This window comes from Anolis sagrei, chromosome 9, assembly GCF_037176765.1.
Source record: "Anolis sagrei isolate rAnoSag1 chromosome 9, rAnoSag1.mat, whole genome shotgun sequence".
NCBI classification, from domain to species: domain Eukaryota; kingdom Metazoa; phylum Chordata; class Lepidosauria; order Squamata; family Dactyloidae; genus Anolis; species Anolis sagrei.
This window is the reverse complement of record NC_090029.1, coordinates 7,167,924-7,191,072: the sequence shown is the minus strand read 5'-3', so window position 1 is coordinate 7,191,072 and position 23,149 is coordinate 7,167,924. Positions and strand designations below refer to the sequence as shown.

The 23,149-nt window shown below is 45.0% G+C and overlaps 1 protein-coding gene across 1 annotated transcript in view; it reads right to left on the bottom strand.

Moving 5' to 3' along the window:
- Positions 1-23,149, bottom strand: part of THSD4 (thrombospondin type 1 domain containing 4) — a 642,834-nt gene that overhangs the window by 254,555 nt on the left and 365,130 nt on the right. The gene's annotated exons all lie outside the window — the stretch shown is intronic.

The following is a 23,149-nucleotide window of genomic DNA, read 5'->3' as shown; positions in this document are numbered from 1 at the left end:
CCTGAAGACCCCGGCGTGTGCACCAAAAGTCACTTCTTCTCCTGACTTTCTCCTCAGCCATTGGGACCAAGAGAGAGAGAGAGAGGTGGAGATGTCCACCTTTCCTGAAGGTAGGCACAAAAACAAAGGAGGGAGCGGAGGTGGGAGATACCTCCAGCCAAAGGGGCTCTCTCTCTCTCTCTCTTGGTCCCAATGGCTGAAGAGAAAGTCAGGAGAATAGGGGACTTTTGGTGCACACGCTGGGGTCTTCAGGCACACCTCCAGACCCGATGCAGGCCAGACGCGGCGGTTCCGCCGCGGATTGGGGAGAGGAGAGGAGGCGGGTGGAGCGCCCGGGGATCGGGAAAGGGAGCCGGTCATGGGGAAGGGATCGAACGCGGAGAACGATTAAGCGCCGGCTCTGCTCACGCATCCGGTGGCCGGGTGGAGCAGGAATGAGAGGGGCTAGGCGAGGCTCAAGGGCCCGGCCCCTTTGGGAAGAAGATCGCCTGGCAACGAGGCAAGACAGCCGAGGCTCCCCCAGGACTGCTAGGGCTGTTGTGAGCTGAGGGGGCGCTCCTCAAGTGGTGGACGAGGGGCATTTACAGAGGCGCCCCTGGCAAAAAAAAGTGTTCTGCGACCGTTTACTTCGCGTAATGGATGAGCCGCCCCTGGCCACGACCCCTTAATACACTTCCTCATGTTATGGTGACCCCCAACCATAAAATTAGTTTCATTGCTACTTCATAACTGTCATTTTGCTGCTGTTATGAATCGTAATGTAAATATCTGATATGCAGGACGTATTTTAGTTCACTGCACCAAATTTGGCACAAATACTCAATACACCCAAATTTGAATACTGGTGGTATTGGGGGAGGGTATTGATTTTGTCCTGTGGGAGTTGCTGGGATTTATAGTTCACCTACAATCAAAGCGCATTCTGAACTCCACCAACGATGGAATTGAACCAATCTTAGCACACAAAACTCACATGACCAACAGAAAATACTGGAAGGGTTTGATGAGCATTGACCTTGAGTTTTGGAGTTGTAGTTCACCTACATCCAGAGAGCACTGTGGACTAAAACAGTGATTGATGTGGAACAAACTTGGCACATATACTCAATATGCCTAGATAGGAACACTGGTAGAGTTTGGAGAAAATAGACCTTGACATTTGGGAGTTGCAGTGATATACAATTCACCTACAATCAAAGGGCAAACTTGAATCAAACTTGGCACACAGAACTCCCATGATCAACAGAAAATACTGGAAGGGTTTGGTGGGCATTGACCTTGAGTTTTGGAGTTGTAGTTCACCAACATCCAGAGAGAACTGTGGACTCAAACAATGATGGATCTGGACCAAACTTGGCACGAATTCTTAATATTCCCAAATGTAAACACTGGTGGAGTTAGAGGAAAATAGACCTTGACATTTGGTTGTTGTAATTGCTGGGATTTAGAGTTCACCTACAATCAAAGTGCATTCTGAACTCCACCAATGATGGAATTGAATCAAACTTGGCACACAGAACTCCCATGACCAACAGAACATACTGGAAGGGTTTGGTGGGCACTGGCCTTGAGTCTGGGAGTTGTAGTTCACCTACTTCAAGAGAGAACTGTGGACTCAAACAATGATGGATCTGGACCAAACTTGGCACGAATTCTTAATATTCCCAAATGTAAACACTGGTGGAGTTTGGGGAAAATAGACCTTGACATTTGGGAGTTGTAATTGCTGGGATTTAGAGTTCACCTACAATCAAAGAGCATCCTGAACACCTACCAACGATTGAATTGGGCCAAGCTTCCCACACAGAACCCTCATGCCTTGAAGAGACTCACTAGGCTTGGGCAATCCATGGTTCTAAATGGTTCTAAAGTACTTACAAAGCTAAAGTTCTGGTGGTGAAAATTTCAGAACTCTAACAAAACTTTCAAAATTTAATTATTATTTCATTATTGGTGATTTTAATGACAGAACCAATTAGGACCTGCCATTTATACTGGAATTTTGAGAGTTTTGTTAGAGTTCTGAAATTTTCACCACCAGAACTTTAGTTTGTAAGTACTTTAGAACCATTTAGAACCATGGATTGCCCAAGTGGTGCAAGCCTCCCTCCAACCTCACACGCTCTCCCTTGCCTTGCTGCCATGCGCTGAGCATGCCTGCTCTCCCTTACCCACTTGAAGACTAAGAAACTGCCCGCCCCTTGGCTGAGAACCTGGCCAATCACAGCAGTGGAGGGCTTTTGATGGGAAAATAGGCCATCTGTTTCCAAAAAGGAAGAGAAGGACAGGCAGCGAGATCTTCAGCCTTCTCTGCCAAAGGGGTTCCAATGACCATCAGAAATATATGTTTTCTGGTGGTCTTTGATGACCCCTCTGAAACCCCCTTTTTACTACTGCTGCATTTTAATTATCTATGTAAATAAAAATGTAATGTTCGTTTGTGGGATTAACAGAACTCAAAAACCACTGGATAAATTGACACAAAATTTGGACACAATACACCTAACAACCCAATGTATGTCCTTCACTCAAAAAGAATTGATCTTGTCATTTGGGAGTTGTAGTTGCGGAGATTTATAGTTCACCCACAATCAAAGAGCATTCTGAACTCCACCAGTGATGGAATTGAACCAATCTTGGGACACAGAACACCCATGATGAACAAAAAACACTAGAAGGGTTTCATGGGCATTGACCTTGAGTTTGGGAGTTGTAGTTCACCAACATACAGAGAGCACTGTGGACTCAAACTATGATGGATCTGGACCAAACCTGGCACAAATATTCCATATGCCCAAATATGAACACAAATGGAGTTTCGGAAAAATAGATCTTGACATTTGAGAGTTGTAGTTGCTGGGATTTATAGTTCACCCACAATCAAAGAGCATTCTGAACTCCACCAGTGATGGAATTGAACCAATCTTGGGACACAGAACACCCATGATGAACAAAAAACACTAGAAGGGTTTCATGGGCATTGACCTTGAGTCTGGGAGTTGTAGTTCACCAACATACAGAGAGCACTGTGGACTCAAACTATGATGGATCTGGACCAAACTTGGCACAAATATTCCATATGCCCTAATATGAACACAAATGGAGTTTCGGAAAAATAGATCTTGACATTTGAGAGTTGTAGTTGCTGGGATGTATAGTTCACCTACAATCAAAGAGCATTCTGAACTCCACCAGTGATGGAATTGAACCAATCTTGGGACACAGAACACCCATGATGAACAAAAAACACTAGAAGGGTTTCATGGGCATTGACCTTGAGTTTGGGAGTTGTAGTTCACCAACATACAGAGAGCACTGTGGACTCAAACTATGATGGATCTGGACCAAACTTGGCACAAATATTCCATATGCCCAAATATGAACACACATAGAGTTTCGGAAAAATAGACGTTGACATTTGAGAGTTGTAGTTGCTGGGATTTATAGTTCACCTAATCTAATGTCCCTGGGGAGGGTATTCCACAACCAAGGGGCCACCGCTGAGAAGGCCCTATCCCTCATCCCTGCCAATCGAGCCTGTGAAGATGGCAGGGCTGAGAGCAGGGCCTCCCCAGAAGATCTTAAATTCCTAGAGGGTTCGTAAGGAGAGATACGTTCAGACAGGTAAGCAGGGTCAGAACTGTTTAGGGCTTTATAGGTTAAACCAGCACTTTGAATTGTGCTAAGGATGCAAGGTTTTAGGTTACTGGGATTTATGCAAGGTTACTGGGATTTATGGTTCACCTAAAATCAAAGAGCATTCTGAACCTCACCAAGGATAGAATTGGGGCAAACTTCCCACACAGAACCCCCATGACCAGCAGAAAATACTTAAGGTCATCCAGTCCAATTCCCTTCATCAGGGCAAGAAAACGAAATCAGAGCCCTCCTGACAAAGAGCCATCCAGCCATAGAGATAGATAGATATATGATTCACACACACACATGTATATTAAGGCTGGGCGGTTTCGTTTCGTAATTTCGTAATTCGTTAAAAATTCGTTATTTTTTTTTATAACGAAGCGATATTGAACCATTCAGGAGCAACTAAAAAAAGAAACGAATTTTTCCAATTCGTTTCGTAATTGATTTGTTATTGATTCCTTATTGATTCGTTATTGATTCGTTATTATTTCCGCATGTCTGGTGCAAGTTTTAGGGTTGCTGTTTGTTTTCTCAGTGAAAAAAAATATAATTATCACACCAACAGTCAACAACAGAGGGAGAGGGAAGCTTCAGAAGTTTTTTTTAGCGTATTGCGCGATCGCGGCCGCCATTAACGAATCGATTCGTAATCGATTCGTAATTGTTTCGTAATTGTTTTGTGATTTCCGAAATTTCGTAAATATCGAACTTTTTTTAAGAAAAATTTCGGAATTCTTTTAAATAACGAAACACAAAAAACCCCCAAAAACGAATCGAATTTAGAAACAAATTTTTCCATGGTTGGACAGCCCTAATGTATATGGTAGATATAATATCATAGATTTGAAAGGGACCCCTAATGAAGGACAATAATATGTTCCATGTTCCAAAGTAGACAAACCAAATAATCTCTACATCAACACTGACAAAGAAAGAAGTACTGTTTACCCTCAAGCATAAAGAAGTTACATATATAAGTGGAGTGCCGCAGGGTTCCGTCCTGGGCCCGGTCCTGTTCAACATCTTTATTAATGACTTAGATGAAGGGTTAGAAGGCAGGATCATCAAGTTTGCAGACGACACCAAATTGGGAGGGAGAGCCAATACTTCAGAGGACAGGAGCAGAATTCAAAACGATCTTGACAGATTAGAGAGATGGGCCAAAACTAACAAAATGAAGTTCAACAGTGACAAATGCAAGATACTCCACTTGGGCAGAAAAAATGAAATGCAAAGATACAGAATGGGTGACGCCTGGCTCGAGAGCAGGACGTGTGAAAAAGATCTTGGAGTCCTCGTGGACAACAAGTTAAACATGAGCCAATAATGTGATGTGGTGGCAAAAAAAGCCAATGGGATTTTGGCCTGCATCAAGAGGAGCATAGTGTCTAGATCTAAGGAAGTCATGCTACCCCTCTATTCTGCTTTGGATAGATCACATCTGGAATATTGTGTCCAATTCTGGGCACCACAATTCAAGAGAGATATTGACAAGCTGGAATGTGTCCAGAGGAGGGCGACTAAAATGATCAAGGGTCTGGAGAACAAGCCCTATGAGGAGCGGCTTAAGGAGCTGGGCATGTTTAGCCTGAAGAAGAGAAGGCTGAGAGGAGATATGATAGCCATGTATAAATATGTGAGAGGAAGCCACAGGGAGGAGGAAGCAAGCTTGTTTACTGCTTCCTTGGAGACTAGGACGCGGAACAATGGCTTCAAACTACAAGAGAGGAGATTCCATCTGAACATGAGGAAGAACTTCCTGACTGTGAGAGCCGTTCAGCAGTGGAACTCTCTGCCCCGGAGTGTGGTGGAGGCTCCTTCTTTGGAAGCTTTTAAGCAGAGGCTGGATGGCCATCTGTCAGGGGTGATTTGAATGCAATTTTCCTGCTTCTTGGCAGAATGGGGTTGGACTGGATGGCCCATGAGGTCTCTTCCAACTCTTTGATTCTATGATTCTATTAGAAACCAACACTTTCTCATTACTTTATTTTCAAGATCACCAGACTGAGCCACAGCAACGCGTGGCAGGGGACAGCTAGTAAATAAATAAATCTCCAGATGCATTTTCCTAGCCATGTAATGGAGAAATACCACGTCTCCATGTCTTCTAAATATTATATTTAATGCCAAAAGAATCTACAGAGCTGCAACCAAATAGCCAAAAGAAGCATTTGGCTACAAACTGGAGGATTAATTGAAAGCAAGATCAAAACACAACGGATTAGGCTTTGCACAGCTGGCGTAAGTGAACACCAATGCACCTTCATCCCAGAAGGAAACATTAAAAATAAAAACCAACAACAAAGCAAATTCCTAAGGCATTCATTTTCCACACGGCAAAGGACCCCAAAAGAACAGATGGGGGGACGGACTAATTCTGCTCTTATATTACTGATAGATTGAACAACACCCCCAAAGCTTTGCCATTAAAGATGGAAAAGAACTGCGCTGGACTCAACCGTCTTGACAAAAGTGGGTTTTTTGCATCTTCAACACTTCTGAAAAGAAATGCACCGCATGGAAGAATGCACACACTTTCAAGGCTTAGAGGATATTTCCCTCCCAAATAAACTGAATACAAAATAATGCACATATATTAGACAGCAAACAGATAACACACTCACAACTGGAAGAAAAACATCAAGAAGTACAAGCCAATGCGGTAAAGGAATAGATGTATTAAAAGGCATCCGTAACATTGCAAATACTTCGTTGGAACATGCAAAAATCAATTGATGAGTGTGGTAACTGAAAAATGCAAAGCGCAAAGCGGATTGGTTGGGCCATGCTCAAGAGACTAGCTGTTGCAACCCAGAGCAGGAAACGAGACCCTAAGATAACAATCCAGCATACTTGACTGTGGGGAAAACAATGATTTTGTCATTTGGGAGTTGTAGTTGCTGGAATTTATAGTTCACCTACAATCAAAGAGCATTCTGGACTCCACCAATGATGGAATTGAACCAAACATGGCACACAGAACTCCCATGACCATCAGAAAATACTGGAAGGGTTTGGTGGACATTGACCTTGAGTTTGGGAGTTGTAGTTCACCTACATCCAGAGAATACAGTGGACTCAAACAATGATGGATCTGGACCAAACTTGGCACAAATACTCAATATGCCCAAATGTGAACACTAGTAGAGTTTGGGGAAAATAGACCTTGACATTTGGGAGTTGTAGTTGCTGGGATGTATAGTTCACCTACAATCAAAGAATATTCTGAACCTCACCAACGATAGAATTGGGCCAGACTTCCCACACAGAACCCCCATATCCAACAGAAAATACTGTGCTTTCTGATGGTCTTTGGCGACCCCTCTGACACCCCCTCATGACCCCCCTCGGGGTCCTGACCCCCAGGTTGAGAACCACTGGTCTAAAACGATGCCTGATCTAAAGAGTCAACCCAGCGAGAGGCACTTAAAGCCGAGGAAACTGTTTCGTGACACGCCTCCAGGCTTTGAAGCCCTTGTTTCTTTTTCTTTTAATCTGCTTGACCTTCGCAGACTCTGCGATTCACTCCTATTTCTCCAAACCTGTCCTCTTCTATCCTCATTAAGGATCCCAGGTGTTAGCCTCTCTGGAGAGCTATCATCGCTTGACCCTGAAACATTCTCAGGAGATTGTGTACTTTCACTTTCCAATCTTTCCAAGCCTGCAGGAGTTTCTTCTACACTGACCTCAGAATCAACATTTTCATTAGCATCAGGAGCATCAGAAAATACATTTTCAGTAGCATCAGAAAATACAATCAGAGAAGCAGGTTCAGGTTCAGGTTCACACCCAGGCTGAACCCCAACACTAGCTAAGCCCGGGATTTTGGCAACAGTTACATGTTGAGGTTTTTCTGTTCAAGAGCTTGCCAAGACAAATTTGTATATTTTCTTTCTTCTGAGCTGTTGAAGTTCCTTCTCATGGACACCCAATGTGATGGCGCGAGTGGCGCCACCTGTGTGTAGAACTTTAAAGTGCAAAGGTTTAAACTGTATAACATGCACAAACTTGCCTAGTTTGTAAATGTATAGTTGGATTGATTGGTTATTTATAGCTGTCAATCAATGTTGTTTGCACCATGACTAGGACGCGGAACAATGGCTTCAAACGACAAGAGAGGAGATTCCATCTGAACATGAGGAAGAACTTCCTGACTGTGAGAGCCGTTCAGCAGTGGAACTCTCTACCCCGGAGTGTGGTGGAGGCTCCTTCTTTGGAAGCTTTTAAACAGAGGCTGGATGGCCATCTGTCGGGGTGATTTGAATGCAATATTCCTGCTTCTTGGCAGGGGGTTGGACTGGATGGCCCATGAGGTCTCTTCCAACTCTATGATTCTATGATTCTAGCGCTCAAACCCACAATGCAATTATGGCCAACAATGCAATTTGGCTGACAATGCAAATAGTGTTGCTTAAAAAAAATCTATATTATACACCCTGGCATCCAAGACTAATCCTACTTTGGTTTATACAACATTCTGAATTTACAACTTCGCAAGTATATAAAAGCCAGAGCAGCTTTTTAAATTGGGTTCTGTATCGCTCCAGGTCACCCACACAAGCTGTGTTTGAAATTGCTGGAAGACATCCTTTTACAAGACGAGACGGGCTTTCCATCCAATGCCTTAAACATCTGTTGGCTGTCTATGCCGAATCACATCTGTGGCCCGGCCGGCTGTCGAGTCTTCATCCCTTCCTCGTAATTTCTTTTCCAAGCCCATGATTTGCTCAGGTTCACCAATGAAGAAAGACGTGGCTGGTTTTGCTAATTGCTATTGACTCCGCTCCGAGATACAGCAACCCCATGAAGGGGAGACCTCCAAGGCCATCTTTGACACGATCTTGCTCCCTTCTCCTTCTTTTGACTCCTTTAAGCATTACTTATTTACTTACTTACTTACTTACTTACTTACTTACTCAGGCGATTCCTCGTTGTCCAAGTAAGATAGTTTTCCAACATCAGTGTAATGCTGGCTCCACAGTCACCTATGGACCCACTGACAGAACAACGACTGTCTGGTTACATCCCGTTTAGACTACTGCAACGCTCTCTACGTGGGGTTGCCCTTGAAGACGGCCCGGAAGCTTCAATTGGTCCAACGTGCGGCAGCCATGTTACTAACAGGAGCGGGACGCAGGGAGCATACAACGCCCTTGTTGCGCCAACTCCACTGGCTGCCGATTTGCTACCGGGCCCAATTCAAGGTGCTGGCATTGGCCTATAAAGCCCTAAACGGTTCCGGCCCAAGATACCTATCTGACCGCATCTCGGCCTACGAGCCCACCAGGACTTTGAGATCGTCCGGGGAGGCCCTGCTCTTGATCCCGCCTGCCTCACATGCACGCCTGGCGGGGACTAGAGACAGGGCCTTCTTGGTGGTGGCTCCTCGGCTGTGGAACACCCTTCCCGTGGACATCAGACTGGCTCCTTCCCTGTTGATATTCCGCAGGAAATTAAAGACTTGGCTGTTCAAGAAGGCGTTCGAACAAGAAGTGCAATAATTGGTAATGACGACAGGAATGGAACAACGGAAATGATACTGGATTGTGGTTTAAATGATGAGACGACGAGAATGGCTTTTTGTATTACTGATACTGTTGATGTTTTGATGATGATGTTTTTGGTTAATGCTAGATTGATATTTTAGATTGTGTCTTGAATTTGAACCTGTCCTTTCTATGTTGTACACCGCTGTGAGTCGCCCTCGGGCTGAGAACAGCGGTATATAAGCAAAGTAAATAAATAAATAAATAAACGACCTTAGAGGACCATCATCCTCGGACTACAAGGGATCACCTAAGTAAGTAAGTAAGTAAGTAAGTGACTGTGGAGCCCTATTTTTCACCTGCATCTTCTCCCGCAGTGAGAGCATCGGTTTCCAGATGGAAGGCGGTCCCAGTCGGTGTTGGCTTGATGCGCCTTCCTCTTGGCACGTTCCTCTCTCTCGCACTCCATTCATGCTTCTTCAAATTCTGCAGCACTGCTGGTCACAGCTGACCTCCAGCTGGAGCACTCAAGGGCCAGGGCCTCCCAGTTCTCGGTGTCTGTTCTGTTGCGAGGTGGGCTTGTAAAAAATTTCCTTTAGAACAGGACGTGCAACCTTTCATAGAATCATAGAATCAAAGAGTTGGAAGAGACCTCATGGGCCATCCAGTCCAACCCCTAAACAGTCTTTAGAGGGCTTGAGAAATATAACAAAGTCTTTTATTGAGGAACAATCAAACAGAAAATTCTCTTGTCTTCAAAAGGTTAAACAAATGCTTCCAGGCTTTTGTGCAACTGGTGGCTACTAACTATTACTTTACTTTAAAGGAAAATCCCTTTCTAACTTCTCCCAGGCTGATTGTGAACCTAAACCTAACTGATGTGGGCTCCACTACCGGGTTGAACTGCGTCTCAAAGCACCAAGTGGACCTACCAGCAAGGCCTGTAGTCTCTTCAGTTGGAGTTCTTTGATATTCAAAGCTGTTTTTCCCTCCGAAATTCCTCAGAGTTTTAGGGCTGTTTCCCTGGGAATCTTTGGATGCTCTTAAGACTGTTTTCCCCCGGAAAGTCTTTGAGGCTCTTAAGACTGTTTCCCCCCGGAAAGTCTTATGGGTTGAAGCTTTTGTATAGGGGAAGCTTGCACACGTCCTGTACATTAGCTTTCCTTACTGAGACTAACTAAAAAATGGCTCCCTTCCCTTTCCAATTGCCCTGAGCAAGGGGTGGGACCGAAACTTAACGATGATGGACAGGTGACTTGCCCTATGACTGCAACCAAAGGAAGCCACCTATCTGCCGAGTCCCTGAAATCTGGGACTGCAAACAAATATTTAATACAAAGCAAATAAAGTTGGAGCTCCTGGTACAGCCGTACCAGAACAGTGTCTATGCCAAAGTTTTTAAGGTTGGCTTTGAGCCCATCTTTCAATCTCTTTTCCTGCCCACCAACATTCCATTTTCCATTCTTGAGTTCGGAGTAGAGCAACTGCTTTGGGAGATGGTGGTTGGGCATCCGGACAACGGGGCCGGTCCAGCGGAGTTGATGGTGGAGGACCATCACTTCAATGCTGGTGGTCTTTGCTTCTTCCAGCATGCTGACATTTCTCCGCCTGTCTTCCCAAGAGATTTACAGGACTTTCCGGAGGTAGCGCCGATGGAATCCTTCCAATATGCTGATGACAACGTCGTCTGTGCACATTCAGAAAACGATCTACAAGCCACTCTAAACACCTTCGCAGAAGCATACGAGAAGCTCGGCCAGTCATTGTACATCGAGAAAACCAAAGTGCTCTTCCACCAGTCACCAGCCAACCCTCTTCAATATCATTGTTGTTGTTCCTTCGTTCAGCCATTTTCGACTCTTTGTGGCCTCGTGACCAGCCCACGACAGAGCTCCCTGTCAGCCGTCACCACCCCCAGCTCCTTCAAGGTCAATCCAGTCACTTCAAGGATGACATCCATGCATCTTGCCCTTGGTCGACCCCTCTTCCTTTTTCCTTCCATTTTCCCCAGCATAATTGTCTCCTCTAAGCTTTCCTTTCTTCTCATGATGTGGCCAAAGTACTTCATATTGGCCTCTACGATCCTTCACAGTTTCACTCGTGACATCATTGAGATGCTCAAGCTCCAGCTCCACGATAAGGCAGCAATCCTTTGTTGGAGCTCCAATGCCATAAATGCAGCTTAATGGTGTAACATTAGAAAATGTTGATCATTTCTGCTCCCTTGGCAGCCACCTCTCCACCAAAGTCAATATTGACACTGAAATACAACACCGCCTGAGCTCTGCGAGTGCAGCTTTTTTCCAAATGAAGCAGAGAGTGTTTGAGGACCAGGACATCTGTAGGGATACCATGGTGTTTGTTTATAAAGCTACTAGCTGTCCCCTGCCACGCGTTGCTGTGGCCCATTCTGGTAGTCATGGGCTTTCTGTGTGGGAGTTTTGGCCCAATTCTGTCATTTGTGGGGTTCAGAATGCTCTGTGATTGTAGGTGAACTATAAATCCCGGCAACTACAACTCCCAAATGTCGAGATTCTATTTTCCCCAAACTCCACCAGTGTTCACATTTGGGCATATTGAGTATTTGTGTAGAGTTTGGTCCAGATCCATCATTGTTTGAGTCCACAGTGATCTCTGGATGTAGGTGAACTACAACTCCAAAACCAAAGGACACTGCCCACCACACCCTTCCAGTATTTTATATTGGTCATGGGAGAACGGTGTGCCAAATTTGGCTCAGTTCTATCGTCGGTGGGGTTCAGAATGCTCTGTGATTGTAGGTGAACTATAAATCCCAGCAACTGCAGTTCCCAAATGTCAACGTCTTTCCCAAACTCCACCAGTGTTCATATTTGGGCATATTGAATATTTGTGCCAAGTTTGGTCCATATCCATCACTGAGTGCACCGTGCTCTCTAGATGTCGGTGAACTACAACTCCAAAACCAAAGAACACTGCCCACCAAATCCTTTTAGTATTTTCTGTTGGTCATGGAAGTTCTGTGTGCCAAGTTTGGTTCAATTCCATCATTGGTGGGTTCAGAATGCTCTTTGATTGTAAGTGAATTACAAATCCCAACAACTACAACTCCCAAATGTCAAGATTCTATTTTCCCCAAACTCCACCAGTGTTCACATTTGGGCATATATTTGTGTAGAGTTTGGTCCAGATCCATCATTGTTTGAGTCCACAGTGATCTCTGAATGTAGGTGAACTACAACTCCAAAACCAAAGGACACTGCCACCAAACCCTTCCAGTATTTTATGTTGGTCATGGGAGAACTGTGTGCCAGGTCTGGTTCTATTCCATCGTAGGTGGGGTTCAGAATGCTCTTTGCTTATAGGTGAACTATAAATCCCAGCAACTACAACTCCCAAATGACAAAACCATATTTTTTTGAGTGATGGTCACTCCTTGTGTTGTGAGACATTTTGTTGCCAAATTTGGTGTGATTTCGTTCATTGGTTCTTTTATTTTTAGGGTACTCATGATGCAGATAACTTTTATATATATATAGATTGTCCTCCTAACCCTGCTTTAAGCCTGTGAGACATGGACTGTCTACAGATGTCACATGCAACTCCTGGAACGATTAAGCATTATTATCTTTTCCGAGTAGTCATACCATTTCATGATCTGTCCAAATCACAATAGTCGGTTGGGTCATTTTTGGCTTCTAGGGATAGTTCAAGCTTGACTTGCTCTTGGATTTTTCGATGAATTGAGATCTGACCTAGACTTTCCTGGCCACTTAAAACCAATCTGAATGCCCTTAAACCTGTCATCATACAAGAAAGGAGATTCCATCTGAACAGGAAGAACTTCCTGTGAGAGGCGTTCAGCAGTAGAACTCTCTGCCCCGGAGTGTGGCGGAGGCTCCTTCTTTGGAAGCTTTTAAACAGAGGCTGGATGGCCATCTGTCAGGGGTGATTTGAATGCAATATTCCTGCTTCTTGGCAGAATGGGGTTGGATTGGATGGCCCAGGAGGTTTCTTCCAACTCTTTGATTCTATGATTCTATGATTCAAAACTGCAGTTCCTTGCCCAAAGATTATGACTTTATGAGGATATGATCATTCATCCCTCCTGATTTTCCCTATTTATATGAAGCAAAGACATGGAATTTTCTTTGTTTAAAAATGTGGTGTTCGACAGGAGGGAGGGAGGGAGGGAAGGAAGGAAGGAGAGAAGGAAGGAAGGAAGGAAGGAAGGAAGGAAGGAAGGAAGGAAGGAAGGAGAGAAGGAAGGAGGGAAGGAGGGAGAGAGGGAGGGAGGGAGGGAAGGAAGGAAGGAAGGAAGGAAGGAAGGAAGGAAGGAAGGAAGGAAGGAAGGAGGGAGGGAGGGAGGGAGGGAGAGAGGGAGGGAGGGAAGGAGGGAGGGAGGGAAGGAAAGAGGGAGGGAGGGAAGGAAGGAGAGAAGGAAGGAAGGAAGGAAAGAGGGAAGGAAGGAAGGAGAGAGGGAGGGAAGGAGGGAGAGAGGGAGGGAAGGAAGGAAGGAGAGAAGGGAGGAGGGAAGGAGGGAGAGAGGGAGGGAGGGAAGGAAGGAAGGAGGGAGGGAGGGAAGGAAGGAAGGAAGGAAGGAGAGAAGGAGGGAGGGAAGGAAGGAAGGAGAGAAGGAAGGAAGGAGAGAGGGAGGGAGGGAGGGAAGGAAGGAGGGAAGGAGACTAGGACGCGGAACAATGGCTTCAAACTACAAGAGAGGAGATTCCATCTGAACATTAGGAAGAACTTCCTGACTGTGAGAGCCGTTCAGCAGTGGAACTCTCTGCCCCGGAGTGTGGTGGAGGCTCCTTCTTTGGAAGCTTTTAAGCAGAGGCTGGATGGCCATCTGTCAAGGGTGATTTGAATGCAATATTCCTGCTTCTTGGCAGGGGGTTGGACTGGATGGCCCATGAGGTCTCTTCCAACTCTTTGATTCTATGATTCTATGATTCTATCTCGGCTATATTTAGAAGTCCATAATTGCCCCAAATCTTGGAGCAAATCTTCAGGAATTTACTAGAGGAGGCGATACAGACTCTTATTGTGATAACGCGTTGTCTGGGATGAATTACGCCGACTTCTTGGGAACTGTTAAAAACCTACTTACGTTCCCATATCAGCTCTTCATTCCCAAAGAAGGTCCATTTGGTCTTTGCTTGTCTGAGATATGTGGGATTCTCCACATATTGCAAATGTTGGCTCCATGCGCAGAAATCTGGCAAATTGAGTCAGGCTTATGGAAATTAGGCATGTGCATTTGAGCCAAAAGGCACACTGTTTTCGGGTCCATTTTGTCTGATCCCTCATTTTGTTTACCAGAAAGTTACTCAAAAATGGAAGAGGGGATGTCGTTTCATTCGGCAGGGGTTCGGTCCACTGGGTTCAGCCTGTGTGTGAACCTGTACCTGACTCTCTGATTGTATTTCCTGATGTCAATGAAGATGTCAATGATTCTGAGGTCAATGTAGAAGATGACGGTTTGTGTAGTGAAAATCCTGCTGCTTTGGAAAGCGAAAGTCCAAATTCCCATGAGAATGATTCAGAGCCAAGCAGTGAACTTTCACTCCCTTTTAGCTCTCCAGATAATCTGACACCTGGTCCCTCTAACAAGGATATACGGGGGCAGATTTGGCAAAGCAGAGGCGAAGCGCAGAGTTTACGGAGGTCAGCTAGATTAAGAGAAATGCAAACACGGCCTTCAGGCACATCATGAAATAGATTTCTATGCTTTACAAGCGCTTGGCCTGGATGCCCATTCAGTCCAGGCATCGTTTCAGATTCATGTGCAGACTCTTGCAGTTCTCCTGCTTCCAGTGGCTTTGTTCCAAGGAGTTTTTCTAGTGCTTCAAGTACGGTTAGTGGATTGCTAACAGGTTCCAGGATTTAGCAGTGTTACTATGGGTTTTTGATCTTGTTCATAGACATTCCTTGTTGCTGATTTTTGCTGTGACTTTTTACCTTGCATATTTTCCTCTATTTTTGTACTCATCTTTCATCAATAAAAAGGATTGTTTTTTCCTGAAGTCAAATATGGTGGATTGTTGTCTTAGGGTCCAGTTTCCTGCTCTGGGTTGCAACACATTGCTTACAAGGACCAAAGGCTCATTCCTTCGGTCCTTGTAATTTTAAGGCCCATCTGTATGAAACCCACCTCAGTTGTAGACCCCATTTATAACTGCAGGCCTGCCACATTTCAAAACAATTGACCAATCTACTGATTCTTTTAGAATTATTTCAAGTTTTAACCATAACATCTTTTTAAAAATATATGACATACCGCAAGAGAGGATTTTGGGGATTGTAGTTGCTGGTTATGTCCATTCTCAGCCAGAGCATGGATACCACCAGGCTTTTTATTTACAGAGAGAGAAAAACTTCAACTCCCATCATGCTCCGAGGGGAACTTTTCAACAGCCACCCTATGCTAGTGCCACTGGGAAAGCAAATTCTAAGGGACCTCTAAATCCTCATATCATGTCATCTTTTCCAGTTGTTTCTCTTCAATCCTGCTGTCACCTGGGATTGCAACATCGACAATCCACACTCTGTTTTTTAACACAATTGTGAGGAGTATTGTGCTCCAAAACTCTGTCTGAATTCGGAAGTCCCAGAAGAGTTTGACATGTTCATTTTCTTTAACTTTTTCAGGCTTGTGATCCCACCAGTTATTTGTCGCAGAGATATGGTATTTGTGGCACAAGTTCCAATGAATCATCTGAGCAACAGCGTTATACCTCTGCTTATAGTCTGTCTGCACGATCTTTCAGCAGCTGCGTATATGATCTATTGTTTCATCTGTTTCATCTGCACCCCCGGTGGTGCAGTGGGTTAAAACTCTGTGCCGGCAGGTCACAGGCTCAAATCTAGGGAGAGGCAGATGAGCTCCCTCTATCAGCTCCAGCTCCTCATGCGGAGATATGAGAGAAGCCTCCCACAAGGATGATAAAAACATCAAATCATCTGGGCATCCCTTGGGCAACATCCTTGCAGACAGCCAATTCTCTCACACCAGAAGCAACTTGCAGTCTCTCAAGTCGCTCCTGACACAACAAAAAAAAAGTCTACACTTGGGATCTGGTGTCGGCTTTTCAGTTCTGGCTTTGATGGCATTGGTTTGAATGGCTTGTTCTTGGGCTGCCAGAATCAGGCATTCCTTTGTCTCCTTTTTCAGAGTTCCATTTGTGAGCCACAGCCATGTTTTTTCTTTGTCAATTTGGCTCTCAATTTTGCCAGGAACTGTCCATGGACAGAGAGCCTTCTTTGGCTAGTTTTCTCTTCTGCTCTGGATTGTGTTTTTACGGTATTCCCTCTTTGTCTTTTGCACTTGAAGCAGTTTACTACTCTTGACTTCCCTGAATGTTGGTTCTTGACTGCCTTTCCCATCATCCCATCATCTGCCAGGGCATGTTTCTCTTCTTCTACCACACAGACATGACCAGCTGACACCAAAAATGGCAATGCCAATGATCCAGTCCTTTGAGGGTCTTACGTATTACATTCTTTGTGTAAGTTGTTCCAGCGCATAATAAATGGCTTCCAGATGTTCCCAAAAGGACCTTTTTCATTGGTCCCCTCTCTCCTTGTGGATACATGACGTCCGTTAGGTCTGTTGCCTTTTGTATTCCATTCAATTCATTCTGTTCCATTTTATTCCTCAAATAAAGGAATTCCAACACCTTTTTTTTGCAGAGGACTCAAGGCAAGGGACAAAACTAGAGGGAATCAATCCCAATAAAGCAATAAGCAGGGTTCAATATTGTCCCCCATGTTATTTAACATCTACATGAAGCCATTGGGAGAGATCATCCGGAGTTTCGGGGTGCGGTGTTATCTGTACGCAGATGACGTCCAACTCTGTCACTCCCTCCCACCTACTACTAAGGAGGCTGTTCAGGTCCTGAACCGGTGCCTGGCCGCTGTAGCGGACTGGATGAGGGCGAACAAATTGAAACAGAATCCAGACAAGACAGAGGCACTCCTGGTCAGTCGAAGGGCCGAACAGGGCATAGGGCTACAGGCTGTGTTAGACGGGGTTACACTCCCCCTGAAGGCGCAGGTTCGCAGCTTGGGTGTGATCCTGGACTCTTCGCTAAGCTTGGAACCCCAAGTTTCGGCGGTGTCCAGGGGAGCATTTGCACAATTAAAACTTGTGCGCCAGTTGCGCCCATACCTTGGGAAGCCTGACTTGGCCACGGTAGTCCACGCTCTGGTTACATCCCGGATTGATTACTGCAACGCGCTCTACGTGGGGTTGCCCTTGAAGACTGCCTGGAAGCTTCAGATGGTCCAGCGCTTGGCAGCCAGGTTGCTAACGGGAGCGGCACTCAGGGATAGCCATGTATAAATATGTGAGAGGAAGCCACAAGGAGGAGGGAGCAAGCTTGTTTTCTGCTTCCTTGGAGACTAGGACGCGGAACAATGGCTTCAAACTACAAGAGAGGAGATTCCATCTGAACATTAGGAAGAACTTCCTGACTCTGAGAGCCGTTCAGCAGTGGAACTCTCTGCCGCGGAGTGTGGTGGAGGCTCCTTCTTTGGAAGCTTTTAAGCAGAGGCTGGATGGCCATTTGTCAGGGGTGATTTGAATTCAATATTCCTGCTTCTTGGCAGTGGGTTGGACTGGATGGCCCATGAGGTCTCTTCCAACTCTTTGATTCTATGATTCTATGATTCAGGGAGCGTACCACTCCTCTGTGAGCCAGCTCCACTGGCTGCCAATCTGCTACCAGGCACAATTCAAGGTGCTGGCTTTAGCCTATAAAGCCCTAAACGGTTCTGGCCCCACTTACCTCTCCGAATGCATCTCCACCTATGAACCGACTAGAACATTAAGATCGTCTGGGGAGGCCCTGCTCTCGATCCCGCCTGCGTCACAGGCGCGCTTGGCGGGGGCGAGAGACAGGGCCTTCTCAGTGGTGGCCCCTCGGCTATGGAATGCCTTACCGGTAGACATCAGATAGGCACCATCGTTGCTGGCGTTTCGGAGAAAGGTCTAGACCTGGCTTTATGAACAAGCGTTTGGTTAAACAGTGCAACCGAACATAGGAAGATGGTAAATGGAACATAGGAATGGCACGAGGATTATGAGATCGGATCCAATTTCACTGAGGCGCTATGTTTGTTTTATGTTGTTTGTTAATTGTTGTGGATCGGTGTTGTTGATCCTGTTGTTACATTTGTTGTGTTTTTAATTGCACTGACATTGTTGTGATAATTTGTACCATGTAAACCGCATTGAGTCGCCTGTTTGGGCTGAAAAATGCGGTATAGAAATAAAGCAAATAAATAAATAAATAAATAAACCTGATTCATCGAGAAGGTTAGACGCACTGCCCTCTTTGCCTGTCTATTCTGCCTTGGCAAATGGGCTCAAGCCAAAAAGCAACATCAAGGCACTCTAGTTGTGCGTGGAACTGATTTGTTCGGAGACGAAGTACTAAAACTATGGAGATAGCTCGGTATGTTCTTTTCTGGACTCTGCATCCGCAGATTCAACCCGCCACAGCTTGGAAATATTCCAAAAAATTCCAAAACGGAAAACTTGAATTTGCAATTTTATATAAGGGGCACCATTTTGCTACACCATCTATATAAATAAAAATTTAATGTTCGTTTGTGGGATTAACAGAACTCAAAAACCACTGGACGAATTGACACCAAATTTGGACACAAGACACCTAACAACCCAATGTATGTCCTTCACTCAAAAAGCAGAAAGCACTTCTGAACCACATGTCCACAAAGGAGAAACTGCATGTCTACAACGAGACCCATGGCCACGCCCCCTCCTTCTCTCCCTCTCCCTTCCCTTCTTTCTTCCCTTTCGTTCCTTTTCTTCCTTCCTTTCCCCTGCTTTCCCTTGCTTTCCTTCCCCCCTCCTTCCTTCCCTTCCCTTCTCCTTCCTTTCCTTCTTTCCCTCTTTCCCTTCCTTCCTGTCCCTTCTTCCCTTCCTTCCTTCCTTCCTTCCTTCCTTCCTTCCTTCCTTTCCTCCTTCTTTCCCTTTCTTCATTTCCTTCCCCTTAATTTCCCTACCTCCTTTCTTCACCCCCCTCTTTCCTTTCCCTCTTCCTTTCTTCCTTCCTCCTCCCTTCCCTCCCTTACTTTTTCCTTCCTTCCATCTTCCTTTCCTTCTCTCTATGTAAGATATAAATACAATATTTTATATATTGTTATATAGATTACTATATAATATGTTACTATTATACATATATTACTACATAAGACAAATTAAATAGACTTACAGAATAGAGTTGGAAGGGACAGTCAAGAAGTAACGAGAGAAGGAAGGAAAGAGGGAAGGAATGAAGGCAGGAAAGAGGGAAGGAGGGAAGGAAGGAGGGAAAGAAGGAAGAAAAGAAATAAAGGTAGAGAAGCAAGAAAGGAGAGAAGTAAATAAAAAAGTGAAAGGAAAAATACAGGGAAGGAAGGATGTAACCAAAGAGCAAAGAAAGGGTGGAAAGAAACAGGTAGAGATGGAAGAAAGAAGAAGATAAATAGGAAGGGAAAGAAAAAGAGGATAGGAAGGAGAAAAAGAGGGAGGGAAGGTTGGCCACAGCAACGCATGGCAGGTACAGCTAGTCTATATAAATAACAATGTAATGTTCGTTTGTGGGATTAACACAACTCAAAAACCACTGGACGAATTGACACCAAATTTGGACACAAGACACTTAACAACCCAATGTATGTCCTTCACTCAAAAATATTGATTTTGTCATTTGGTAGTTTTAGCTGCTGGGATTTATAGTTCACCTACAATCAAAGAGCATTCTGAACTCCACCAATGATGGAATTGAACCCAACTTGGCACACAGTTCTCTCATGACCAACAGAAAATACTGGAAGGTTTTGGTGGGCAGTGTCCTTTGGTTTTGGAGTTGTAGTTCACCTACATCCAGAGATCACTGTGGACTCAAAAAATGATGGATCTGGACCAAACTCTACACAAATACTGAATATGCCCAAATGTGAACACTGGTGGAGTTTGGGGGAAATAGACCTTGACATTTGGGAGTTGTAGTCACTGGGATTCACAGTTCACCTACAATCAAAAAGCATTCTGATTTCCACGAACGACAGAATTGGGGCAAACTTCCCACACAGAACCCCCATGACCAACAGAAAATACTTAAGGCCATCCAGTCCAACTCCCTTCACCAGGGCAAGAAAACATAATCAAAGTCCTCCTGACAAAGGGCCATGCAACCATAGAGATAGATAGATAGATAGATAGATAGATATGATTCACACAAACACAGATATAGCATCATAGATTTGAAAGGAACCCTTAAAGAAGGACAATGATATGTTGCATGTTCCAGAGTAGGCAAACCAGTCAATCTCCACATCAACACTGACAAAGAAACAACAAGAAATAGTTTACCCAAAAGCATAAAGAAATTACATATATTAGAAACCAATACTTTCTCATCACTTTATTTTCCAGATCAACACACTAGGCCACAACAATGCGTGGCAGGGAACAGCTAGTCTATATAAATAAAAATGTAATGTTCATTTGTGGGATTAACAGAACTCAAAAACCACTGGACGAATTGACACCAAATTTGGACACAAGACACCTAACAACCCAATGTATGTCCTTCACTCAAAAAAGTTGATTTTGTCATTTGGGAGGTATAGTTGCTGGGATTTATAGTTCACCTACAATCAAAGAGCATTCTGAACTCCACCAATGATGGAATTGAACCCAACTTGGCACACAGTTCTCCCACGACCAACAGAAAATACTGGAAGGGTTTGGTGGGCAGCGTCCTTTGGTTTTGGAGTTGTAGTTCACCTACATCCAGAGATTACTGTGGACTCAAACAACGATGGATCTGGACCAAACTTGGCACAAATACTCAACATGCCCAAATGTGAACATTGGTGGAGTTTGGGGGAAATAGAATCTTGACATTCGGGAGTTGTAGTTGCTGGGATTTATAGCTCACCTACAATCACAGAGCATTCTGAACCCCACCAACGATAGAATTGGGCCAAACCTCCCACAAAGAACCCCCATGTGGGCCACAGCAACACGTGGCAGTGGACGGTTAGACTATAAAAGGGACCTGAGCACTGACAGTGATAATCTCTCCCAGCGGCTTCATGTAGATGTTAAACTACATGGGGGACAATGCTGAGCCCTGCGGGACCCCACAGAACAATGACTGTGGGGTTGAGCAGGGTACGACCCTCCATGAAGGACTGGAGCCACTGCAGAACAGTCCCTCCACAACCCATCCCCGCAATGCACCCCAGAAGGATACCATGGTCTACGGCAGGGGTCAGGAACCTTCGGCTCTCCAGGTGTGGTGGACTTCAACTCCCACAATTCCTTGAGGCTCGGCATTCACCCCAAAGGCTTACCTTGGCCTCAAGGAATTGTGGGAGTTGAAGTCCACCACACCTGGAGAGCCGAAGGTTCCCCATGCCTGGTCTACGGTATCGAAGCCCGCTGAGAGGTCCAGGAGAACCAAGAGGGACACACTCCCCCTCTCGAGCTCTCTGCAGAGATCATCTACTATGGCAACCATGGCTGTCTCAGTTCCATGTCCTGGTCTGAAACCAGACTGCAACGGATCCAGATAGTCAGTTTCGTCCAAGAATACATGGCAAATTAGGGGATCTGTAGTGCAAAATATATCTCCCTCCACCAAGTTCAATGTACTGGATATAACATATGTTGGTTTTGACAATAGAGGAGGGGAAATACTTCATCTGCTCATCTGTGGAATGAATTGCCTAATGGGGCCGTCAATCCTCCTATCTTGGAGATGTCCAAGGAAACTTTTCAGGGGCAACAGACAGGGCTGGTTTCGATTTCAGAGCAAAGCATCAAATTGCTCCATACCGCTCATATTCCTCTAAGTCACCCCCGTAAGTAGAAACATCATGGAGAAAAGCTTAGCCATGTTTGCTCAGGAACCAGATGTCGGCTACTACGAGAAGCTTGGCAAGACTCGCGTCTGACTCACAAAGGGAGAGTTTAAGAAGCTCTTCCACATTGTTGTCGGTTCGGCAAAGAGTTGCCGTCATTTCTCCGTTATACGGCAAACCGGCTGTCGGAAGCAAGCATGTCTGGATGGGGCTGATGCTTTTGGACAGACGCGCAAAACATTAACAGCCTCCACTTTGTTCTGTATCATTAGGGGGGGAAACAAATTGAATTAGGCATACATTGGATCTACGCTGTGGAATGAATGCAGTTTGGCACCACTTTAAATTGCCATGGTGCGATGCAATAAGGGGAGATATAGTTTTTACAAGACCCATAGCCATTTCTTCCAAACCGTGCTGGTACGGGGAGGCCAAGGGACTGTATATAATATAATATAATATAATATAATATAATATAATATAATATAATATGTTGTTGTTCATTCGTTCAGTCGTCTCCGACTCTTCGTGACCTCATGGACCAGCCCACGCCAGAGCTCCCTGTCGGCCGTCACCACCCCCAGCTCCTTCAAGGTCAGTCCAGTCACTTCAAGGATGCCATCCATCCATCTTGCCCTTGGTCGGCCCCTCTTCCTTTTGCCTTCCACTTTCCCCAGCATCATTCCCTTCTCCAGGCTTTCCTGTCTCCTCATGATGTGACCAAAGTACTTCAACTTTGTCTCTAGTATCTTTCCCTCCAATGAGCAGTCGGGCTTTATTTCCTGGAGGATGGACTGGTTGGATCTTCTTGCAGTCCAAGGCACTCTCAGAACTTTCCTCCAACACCACATCTCAAAAGCATCGATCTTCCTTCGCTCAGCCTTCCCTCAGGTCCAGCTCTCACATCCGTAGGTTACTACAGGGAATACCATGGCTTGGACTAGGCGGATCTTTGTTGCCAGTCTGATGTCTCTACTCTTTACTATTTTATCGACACTGGACCTTGCTCTCCTCCCAAGAAGGAAGCGTCTTCTGATTTCCTGGCTACAGTCTGCATCTGCGGTAATCTCTGCGCCTAGAAATACAAAGTCTGTCACGGCCTCCACGGTTTCTCCCTCTATTTTCCAGTTGTCAATCATTCTTGTTGCCATAAT